Genomic DNA, 9178 nt, shown 5'->3' on the forward strand with positions numbered 1-9178 from the left:
TGAGAATAGATTTTTCAATTGGCATAATTGGTTGTTGTCCATGCATAAGTTCAGCTGACATATAGCTAGTCACTAAACTGTGAGTAGTCCAGTCAGCTCATAATGCAAAAGTAGCATTTTAGGCCATTCTTTGATCTTTCCTCTACAAGACTTTGCTAGAGCTTTGAGAATAGGTTGATGACCTCTCTCACTCTTTCCATTGCCTTTAGGGTTGTAGGATTATGTTAAAGCCAACTTAATACCCAATTGAGCAAAGAAGTTGCATGCCTCATCAGCATCCAACTCTCCTCTATCTGCAGTTACTTTACCCACACAACCATATCTACAAAACACTTCTTCAAGCAAAAAATGACAAACAACTTGAGTGGATTTGGTTGTTAAGGCTATGCCTTCAACTTGATTGGTTAGATCCTCTCTTGCAAGCACTAAATACCACATATTCCATATTCCTGTAGGCATGGTTACAAGATCAATAACCCATCTATAATGTATATACAAAGGATAAGTTGGTTGTAACCCATCTCGATGCTTGACCATAGAATACATTTGACACATATAACAGGTTTCAACAAAATGTGCTATGTCCCGATACATGTTTTGCCACCAATATTTTTCTTTGACTTTACTAAAGGTTCCCCATATGCCTCTATGGCCAACCCACAGGCTTTTATGAAATTCCTTCATTACCTGTTGTTGCAATCTTCTGTTACCTAAAACTCGGACAGGTGCTCCTTTCTTCTTCTTTGTGTGCTTCCATAGATGTCCTTCTTTAAGAAAAAAACCATAAGCTTTCCTCTTGATATGCTTGAACTCCTCATCAGTCCAAGTCTCCTTCCTCTTCATTGTGCTCAAATATTGGCCGATCTTCAGCCAATCTTCGTCATAATCTTCTTCAAGGAAATGAACTAGAACTTGAGCAATGCAATGAGCATGTTGGCTTCTAGTTGACCATCCTGCTGTTTTTAGCTTTGGACCAGTATATGCAGTAACTGAAAAGGTATTTTCAGCAGCCATGGAATGAAATTCAGCAAGTATAGATTCTTCAGCTTCATCTTCTTCCATCAGCTCTTCTTCATTGTCATATCTTGCATGTGATAGCATGTCAGCAAGTGGATTCACCTTTCCTGCAATATGCTTTAATTCGGGGTTGAGAGACTTAATATATGCAATCCATCTTAGCATAGCAATGTCGGGTGTAGAGCAGTTGGCAATCATGCCCAAGAGTGGAAGACAATCAGTTTATACCACTACGGAAGCACCTATAAAGTATTAACGATCACACTTTAATGCTGTTACAACTCCCCACAATTCCCTTTTTACTTGTGCATACCTTCTTTGATATTCATTGAGAACTTTTTCTCCAAAATAAATTGTATACCTGTTACCTTTAAGATCCTCTTGGCCAACAGCCCATCCTATCCCAATGGGACTTGTATCCACAGTAAGGATGATGGGTTGACCATTTGAATAGTCAACCCTTTTGAGAGTGGGGGCTGAAATTAACAGCTTCTTTAATTTGCACATAGTGAGAGTATGCTCTTTATTTCGAGAGAATCTTTGGCCTTTTCTTAATAATTGATAAAGATTTTCAGATACATGAGAAAAATGTGGTATCCATATGAGATAGAATACACATGCACCAAGAAATCTTCTCACCTCTGAAACATTTGTATATTTTTCTTGCATTCTGCTGATGGCATCTATCTTAATTGGAGAAGGTTTGCATCCATAGGGGCCACATAGATGACCGACCACTAGGACTTCTTCTACTCCAAAAATTGACTTAGCTCCAGAAAGAGTAAGATGTATCTCTTCTAGCCTTATCAAAATCCTGTCACAATCATGAATATGGTTAATTACAAATGTCCTGCAGCCATCTTCGTCAAGCTCCACATTCTATTCATTGACTTCCCATCCCTTGATAGGTACATCATAAAGAAATGGAAGAGTAAGTTGTGTAATAAATTCCTTTAAGACTTTGTGCATGGCGTTCATCATATGGGCTACGGAGTTTGTTGCACCTTGTGGTAGAGTGCACATGCGGACCAATCCAAGAGCTGTCTTCATTGTGGTAATGTCTTGGCTTTCTAATGAAAGCTGAAATTGGTCATATCCTGAATATAGGTCACCCATAGAATAAATTGCTCTACCTGCAAAAGCTTTAGCAAACTCATCAACAATTGGACCCGAGCCAACATTTCGGATTGTGACATGATTAATAGGTTTTAGATCTTGAATGAATCATAAAGATCCATTTTTCTTGGGCACGGTAAACCATCGGTTTGAGTAGGGCACTGAAGAAGGTTCTAAAATCTTCATTCTGATATTTTCATTTAGAAGTTCCAGTAATTTGGGCAAATGCGCCCTTGGAATAGGAATAGGCTTGAGGTTCCAAGGCACATGTGGGATCGTAAAAATGACCATAGGAGCCACAATATTTGGATCCACATAGCCTATTTCACTTGGTTGAAATGCAAAAGCTTTTCCATGTTTCATTAGCATTTGCATAAAAGAGTGTTTTTCAGCCAGCGAAAGGAAATAATCTTCACCTATTTTGAGCTCTTTTATACTTTCAGATGTGAACTTGTGACCAATGTTGGAAGGATCATGAAGACTTGGCTGATTTGTTGCCCTATCAACCAGCCCTTCACTTCCAAGAGGTAGTGGGACTGCCATAGGTTTGACTTTCTTATCCACCGTCTTGTATTTTGTCTCCACTTGAGCTTCAATCTTGTTGAGTAAACCAATGTCTTCCTGCTCAAGAATTGTTTGATAAAAATCCAATGTACATACTTCTATGGACTAATTTTTTGCATGAGCAACTGCATATATTTCACCCAATGTGTCAATAGTAATCAATCCAAAAAAATGCCCGAAATATCTTCATTTTCAGCCATCATGTCATAAGTTTTCATCTCCCTTTTTACATGACATAAATATTTGCTTTCAGCCTTAATCATGGTCGGAAGAGACTTACAACATCCCATACTATTGGTTGTACATACATATAAATTTGCTAGAGACACAGTTTCTGTTGCATGAGGAGGTTCAATCTTTTTACATGATGCACTACCATAGCCTCCTTTTATAGTAGTGCAACCCGAAAACCCTTGAATTCTCGAGCATTAGGAGGCACAGGATAATCACGCAGTCGATCTCTCTTTCGATGATGGTTAACACACACAGTAAGAAATTAGATAGCTCGTTCATTATCCTTGCTTCAGATTCAAGCATAGAAAGAACCATCATCAAGAGCTTTTGTTTCCAAGCGGACTTCAGATATGTAAGGTTGCCCAAGAATGATAGGGTAACTACAAGAGTCTTTAACAAAAAAGTGAATTTTGTCTTTTATGTCTCCAATAGTTACCTGCACATTAGGACATGCAACATATAACTCTCCAGAAGAGTTGTTTGCGACTCTCATTCGCCATCCTAGATCAACATCTATGGGTCATTCGCCACTTTCATAGAGACTCCTTGTCATGATTTTTATCTCCGAGAGTGCAATACATGGTATTTCTTTTTCTCCAATTTTGACGACTGTCTCCGTTATTTCTCTTGCCCAATGCGTATGGGAGTAGTGACTACTTGGAATGAACCGAGCCTCTTCCTTCTCATGCATATACTGTAGATGGCCTTCTTTTTGAGAGGTGGGTTGCCCAACATGTTTGGACCAGCCGACCATTACATTTTCAACTTTCACTTCTTTAATTTTTACATTCATGTTTTCTTTATCTTCAGCTTCAATTGCTGCAATTAATTCTTTAACTGCTTCAAGATGAATTCCTTGTGAAGTCAACTTCTCTTCATCTTGCACAAAAACTCAAAGAACTTGCAAAAAAGCATGCACTGTTTCTTCAGCTTCATCACCAACATATTGTCTTTTCCTTTTGATTACATTAATAATTACATCATGGAATTCACGTTTGGCAATTCCAAGAATTTCGCCTATGGTGAATTGAATTTTGCTTCCTAGAATTCGTTCTTTTAGGACTCGTTTGGGATCGATTGCAGATCTTATGTTAGATTGCAATTTTTAGCCTAGCTGCTTACCTTTCTTCTTTCCTTCGGTCTTCTTTTTTTGTGGCGCATCTTCCATCTCTTGATCTGGGGTTATATTTTCAGCAAGCTTTGGTTGTTCAGGTGTTCTTCTAGTTACCCATTTTGGAGGGCCAGAAGAGGAAGGCCCTAGTTCATCTTCTCTTTTCTTCAATCAAGACTTCTTTATGATTGACGTCAGCCAAATGTGCAAAGGTGAAAAAAGAATCTATTGGTTCTTTCCAACCAATTATTCCTCGAATGCACTGACTGACGTTAGCCAAATCTTCTTTGGCTGCTTTAGCACGTTCCATTTGATCTAGTGCCTTCATCCATACTTTAGATTGCATATTAGCTTTACATGCTTTCAAACTTGATTTAGTTGGCTCAATTTGCAGCCCATAGGTAGCTGCATCAATTGCTCCATAAGCATTCTTTATAGCTAAATCTTCTAATATTTTCTTCATTCCACCATTGCCAAAATTTGGCTCCATTGGAAGACCAATTTCAGCTGCATGGATTTTTCCATATTTCCAAAAGACAAGCTTCTATGCTTCAACCTCACGGAAGGCAGAACACTTCCTCTTGTCATGTTGTTGGCTGTCACACCAAATACAACGCCTCTTAAAGCCTTCTCTCATGGGTCTTTGAGTTGATACTATCCTCGCTCTTCGACTTTGACATCCAGCTTCTCTACTTTGGAACTAATTTCTATAAGATTCAGATGAAGGTCACGCATGCTTTTAATGAGTTCATCCATTACATCATTTTTAGAAGGAACAGAAGAAGAAAGAGTTGGTTGATTAGTGAAAGGAATAGGGAATTTTGAAGGTGGAACAAGCTCCATCAATGGAGTTGTTGAAGTTGAAGTAGAGCCCAATCTTAGTCGCATCCACTCTCTTCGAGCAATCATGTTAACTGCATCAATAACATCTATCCATGCAATCTTGACTCCTGATTCGGAGGTAGCATCTTCTAGGCGATCAACAAGCTTTTCTTACAGAATGGGATCTGCAGCCTTAAGGAATAATTCAATCTTCTAACCTTCCATACTTTGTTGGTCTTCAACATCAAGTTGTCCGAATTTACTTTCAAATTCATGGTATAGAGCTGTTGAAGCTAAACCTTTGTTGGGTTTTTCAACCCATTCAGTGAAACTTTTCTTCGTCATTAGGCCAGAGTCTTCTAAGAAGAATTCTTCGCGTAGGGCTTTTTTGAATGCAGCCCAATTTGCATCTTGTTGAAAAAGACCATGGATTATTTCTTGAACTTGGCTAGTCTGGCAAAATAACGGTCCATGAATGTTGTGGTACACCAAAGAATAGCATTTTTTCAACATATAAGCAAATAAAAACAGAGAAATTTTGACCATTAAATTGTTTTAATTCACGCCCAACTTCCTCTAGGGCCTTGATAGCTATGGAATCAATCTTCTCTTTGTCTTGCCTTTGTTGTTGTTGTTGTAACATTTGGATTTGTTGTTGCTGAGTCTGCTACAGTATGCGCACCAATTGCTGTATAGTATATCCTGAAGAATCCCCCATCTTGGAGTTCTCTTACACTGACCTTCACATCAAGTTCACCAATGTCACAGTGCGTAGGGTTGAAGGTCACCACAGGGGTTTGGCAAGAGAAGAATGTATGGGGGTTCAAGAGCTCAGACTCCATAGAAGGTAGAGATAAGAGAAGGTTTGAAGGTTTCAAGCCAAGTTCTTGAAGATAAGTGACAGCAATGTGAAGGTAGATTCAAGGAGAGGAGTAGACGAAAGAGAAGGGGTTCGAAGAGATTGAAGATGTAGAATAATACTTCCAAAAAAGAATTAGAAAGATAGAAGAATACTAACAGCGATGAAGTTTGTCAGTTTCTTTGAGCATTATGAGAAAATATAACTCTAATAGACAAAAAAGTGTACAAAATAATACATTTTCCTATGCTGCTCAAATCGTCAATCTAATGCTTCCAATGGCTTCGAAAGGGGGGTTAAATACCAGGATACCTTACTAGAATCCTGCCAGATCACTCCTTCTTCATCTCTCACTTTCGAAGTGCTATTCATTGCCTGAAAACAGCGATCGCGCGTTGCGTGATTTTGCTAATCTCTCTTTTTACATAAAATCCTCTCAAATTAGCTAAAAGCTACATGCTTTCTTTTACACGTCATCCTAATCTAGAAGTTGTCTATAGTTTTATGGATTTTTAGAAGAGATAATATCTAGAATATCAAAAATTGACTAAAATCTAATATTTTTGAACCATGGACACTAACACTAATGTCTAAAATGGCATTGGCTCTCTAAATCTAAAAGGAAGCAACACTCTAGATTTTTTTACATGTTGTGAGCATAGCGGCACGATAGTGTAACCTATTATAATTCTTGTATGAACATTGAATTTTCTAGCTTTAGGTTTTTCTCTACCCATCTTTAATGCATTAGCAGAGGAGGATGTGGAGCTTCACATCAAGGAGTTTTAGAAACTTATATTTAATTATTGAATTCAAGGGACATCTAATGATGTTATTTAATGACCTTAAAAGGGAGGGCTGCAATGTGGTATCATGCCTTAGCAACAGGTACCATAACCACAATTGATTTTTTCTTTGCAACTTCTCAAAGAGATTTTGCCCCTCAGAGAGATGGATATTATTGGTCACATGTTCTAAATGTGACATGTCAAGAGTCCCATAAAAATGCATGAGTATATGCTAAGAAGATGAAAGAGGTCTTTTCGCAAGTTGCAAGCCTCTATCCCTATTCCACCACCTATTACCCAACTACAATATTTCTTGCATGGCTTAGAATTAAACATCCAAGTGTAGTTGAGTAGTGTCCCTCTAGCGGATATAGATATTGCTATAACTCGAGTAGAGGAAGTAGAGTTTCGCTTGCAACTAATCTATGCATCGAGGGAAAATCTAAATTTACGCCCTAGTCCTAGAAATAATTTGGTTTTTATTAGTGGAGATCAAGATACGATCAGTACCCCTATGACTCGAATGGTAGAGAAAGCATGATGTAGAATGTGCCTTTGTTGCTAGCTCCTCTAAATGTCGTTAAGATAGCAGTTAGCCAAAGAGTTCCTTTTGTAAATCAAGGGTTTGTACAGGTAGCGTCCCCTTTGCAAGTTGTGCAACCTAGTGAGAGGGTAGCTCCTAAAGCCACTTGTTATGAGTCCTCTACATCAAAATTTATAAAGGAAATATAAGATATGATGAAATATTATATGGATATGATCGGTAAGAAATACTAATAGATAGTCGTAGATATTAATTTCTTAAAGCATCAGTAAAATATGATGGTTGGGTAGTACTAGAAAGCCCGATGATGGGGATCCATCACGACTGAGCTAATATAAGTGGTGTGGTAGGCAGCATTTCCCTCGTAACTATCCTAATGTCAAATGTGATATATGCAAGAAGTCTGGTCACTTAGCCACTACCTGTTGGAGTAGGGTTAGTTCTCTCCAGCAAGGTAGCCAACAACCTAGGCCTATGAACCATCATGAGAATAACGAGAATACTAAAGGAGAGGGCCCTAAGCAAGTTTTACAAAGGGAGAAAGCCACAGTCAAGGAAATGTCCAATGGGATAAGTATCGTTGAAATTTTTCCAATTAGTGAGAGTTTAACTCCTAACAATGTTGGGGTGGTAATAATGAGGGGTCAAAAATTGAAAGACGCTCAGAAAGATGATGCTAGAACAAGCAAATTTAAGCCTAAAAGGGATGACAAGAAGGTATTGGATGCCCAAGGGGGTCCTCTTAAAAAGTATGGTATTTTAGAGGAGCATGTGGTCAAAAGAAGATGAAAATCAAAAGAAAAGGAGGGTATTAAGATTATCAAGAATCCAAAAGAGCGGCTCGTATGGAAAGAGAAGAGAGTCGTGGCAAACTTCCATGATTTTGACCTAGAAAACATGCTTTGTGAAGTCAAACTGGATGTGAATCTACTATAATTAATCCAGCTGTCTGCAAACGTTCGTAAGGAGTTCAAGAAAATCTTGCAAACAGGTTATGTCATTGTAGAACTTTTTGGTGTCCATTGAGTGGATAGTGAATGGTGGGATCATGTAGAGAAGCATTGCCCTATAAAACATGCTTTGTGAAGTCAAACCAAATGTGAATCTACTACAATTAATCCAACTATCCTCAAACATTTGTAAGGAGTTCAAGAAAATCCTACAAATGGGTTATGTCATAGAACCTTTTGGTATCCATCAAGTAGATAGTGAATGGTGGGATCGTGTAGAGAAGCACTGTCCCAAGGTGCAAGCATATTTGATGGAATCGTGATAAATAATGTAGTGGTGGACCCTAACTCACAGCAGACATTATGAGTCTGGATTTATTAGAGAGACCGGGTCTACTAATTCAAAAGGATGTCATGAGAGTTTTAACAATGGCAAATGACAACCTAAGACAACTGGAAGGAATGGTAATGCAAGTACACATGACGGTTGCTAATATTGAGTATATCCTTGACTTCCATATTATTTGATTTGCTGGGAGGCCAAGCTATTAGTTGTTGCTTGGACGTCCGTGGATATCACATTCTGATTGTTTGGTGGATATCCTAGCATTGGTCTGTTGATTTTTGGGCATGGATTAAAAAGAATAATTCTGGATGCACACCCTGAGTGCCCGTTGGATGAAAGGGCATTACCTCCCACCACAGAATGGGAGACAGTCAAGGGAACTTCAGTCGCGTTGGAACTTCAAGCAGTGATTTTGAAAAGGGTTCTACTACTAAGGAGGTTTATCAACTATGTTTAAATGAGCCAATAGAGACAAAGGATAGGATTCGTGATGCCGATGTGATAGAATTGGATCTTGGGACTCCCAATAATCCTCATCCCATCAAACTAGGCACTATGTTATCTACTGATAAGCGTGCAGATTATGTGGTACTCCTACAGGAGTTTGGGGATATATTTTCATGGAGTTATGAAAAAATGAAGGGGATTCCTCCCTTTGTTGTCATATGCATACGATCCCATTGAAAGAAGGTAGTAAGCCAATGAGGGAAAAGATTAGACCTATGCCTTTTGAGTTGAGAGAGCCTATTTTTGAGAAATTTATGCGTTTAAGAAAGGTTGGTTTGATTTTTCTCATTGAGCATACAAAATGATGCTCATTGGTAGTA

The sequence above is a fragment of the Lygodium microphyllum genome, chromosome 23, assembly GCF_053477565.2.
Source record: "Lygodium microphyllum isolate KBCC chromosome 23, Lygodium_microphyllum_v1.1.10, whole genome shotgun sequence".
In the NCBI taxonomy this organism is placed as follows: Eukaryota; Viridiplantae; Streptophyta; class Polypodiopsida; order Schizaeales; family Lygodiaceae; genus Lygodium; species Lygodium microphyllum.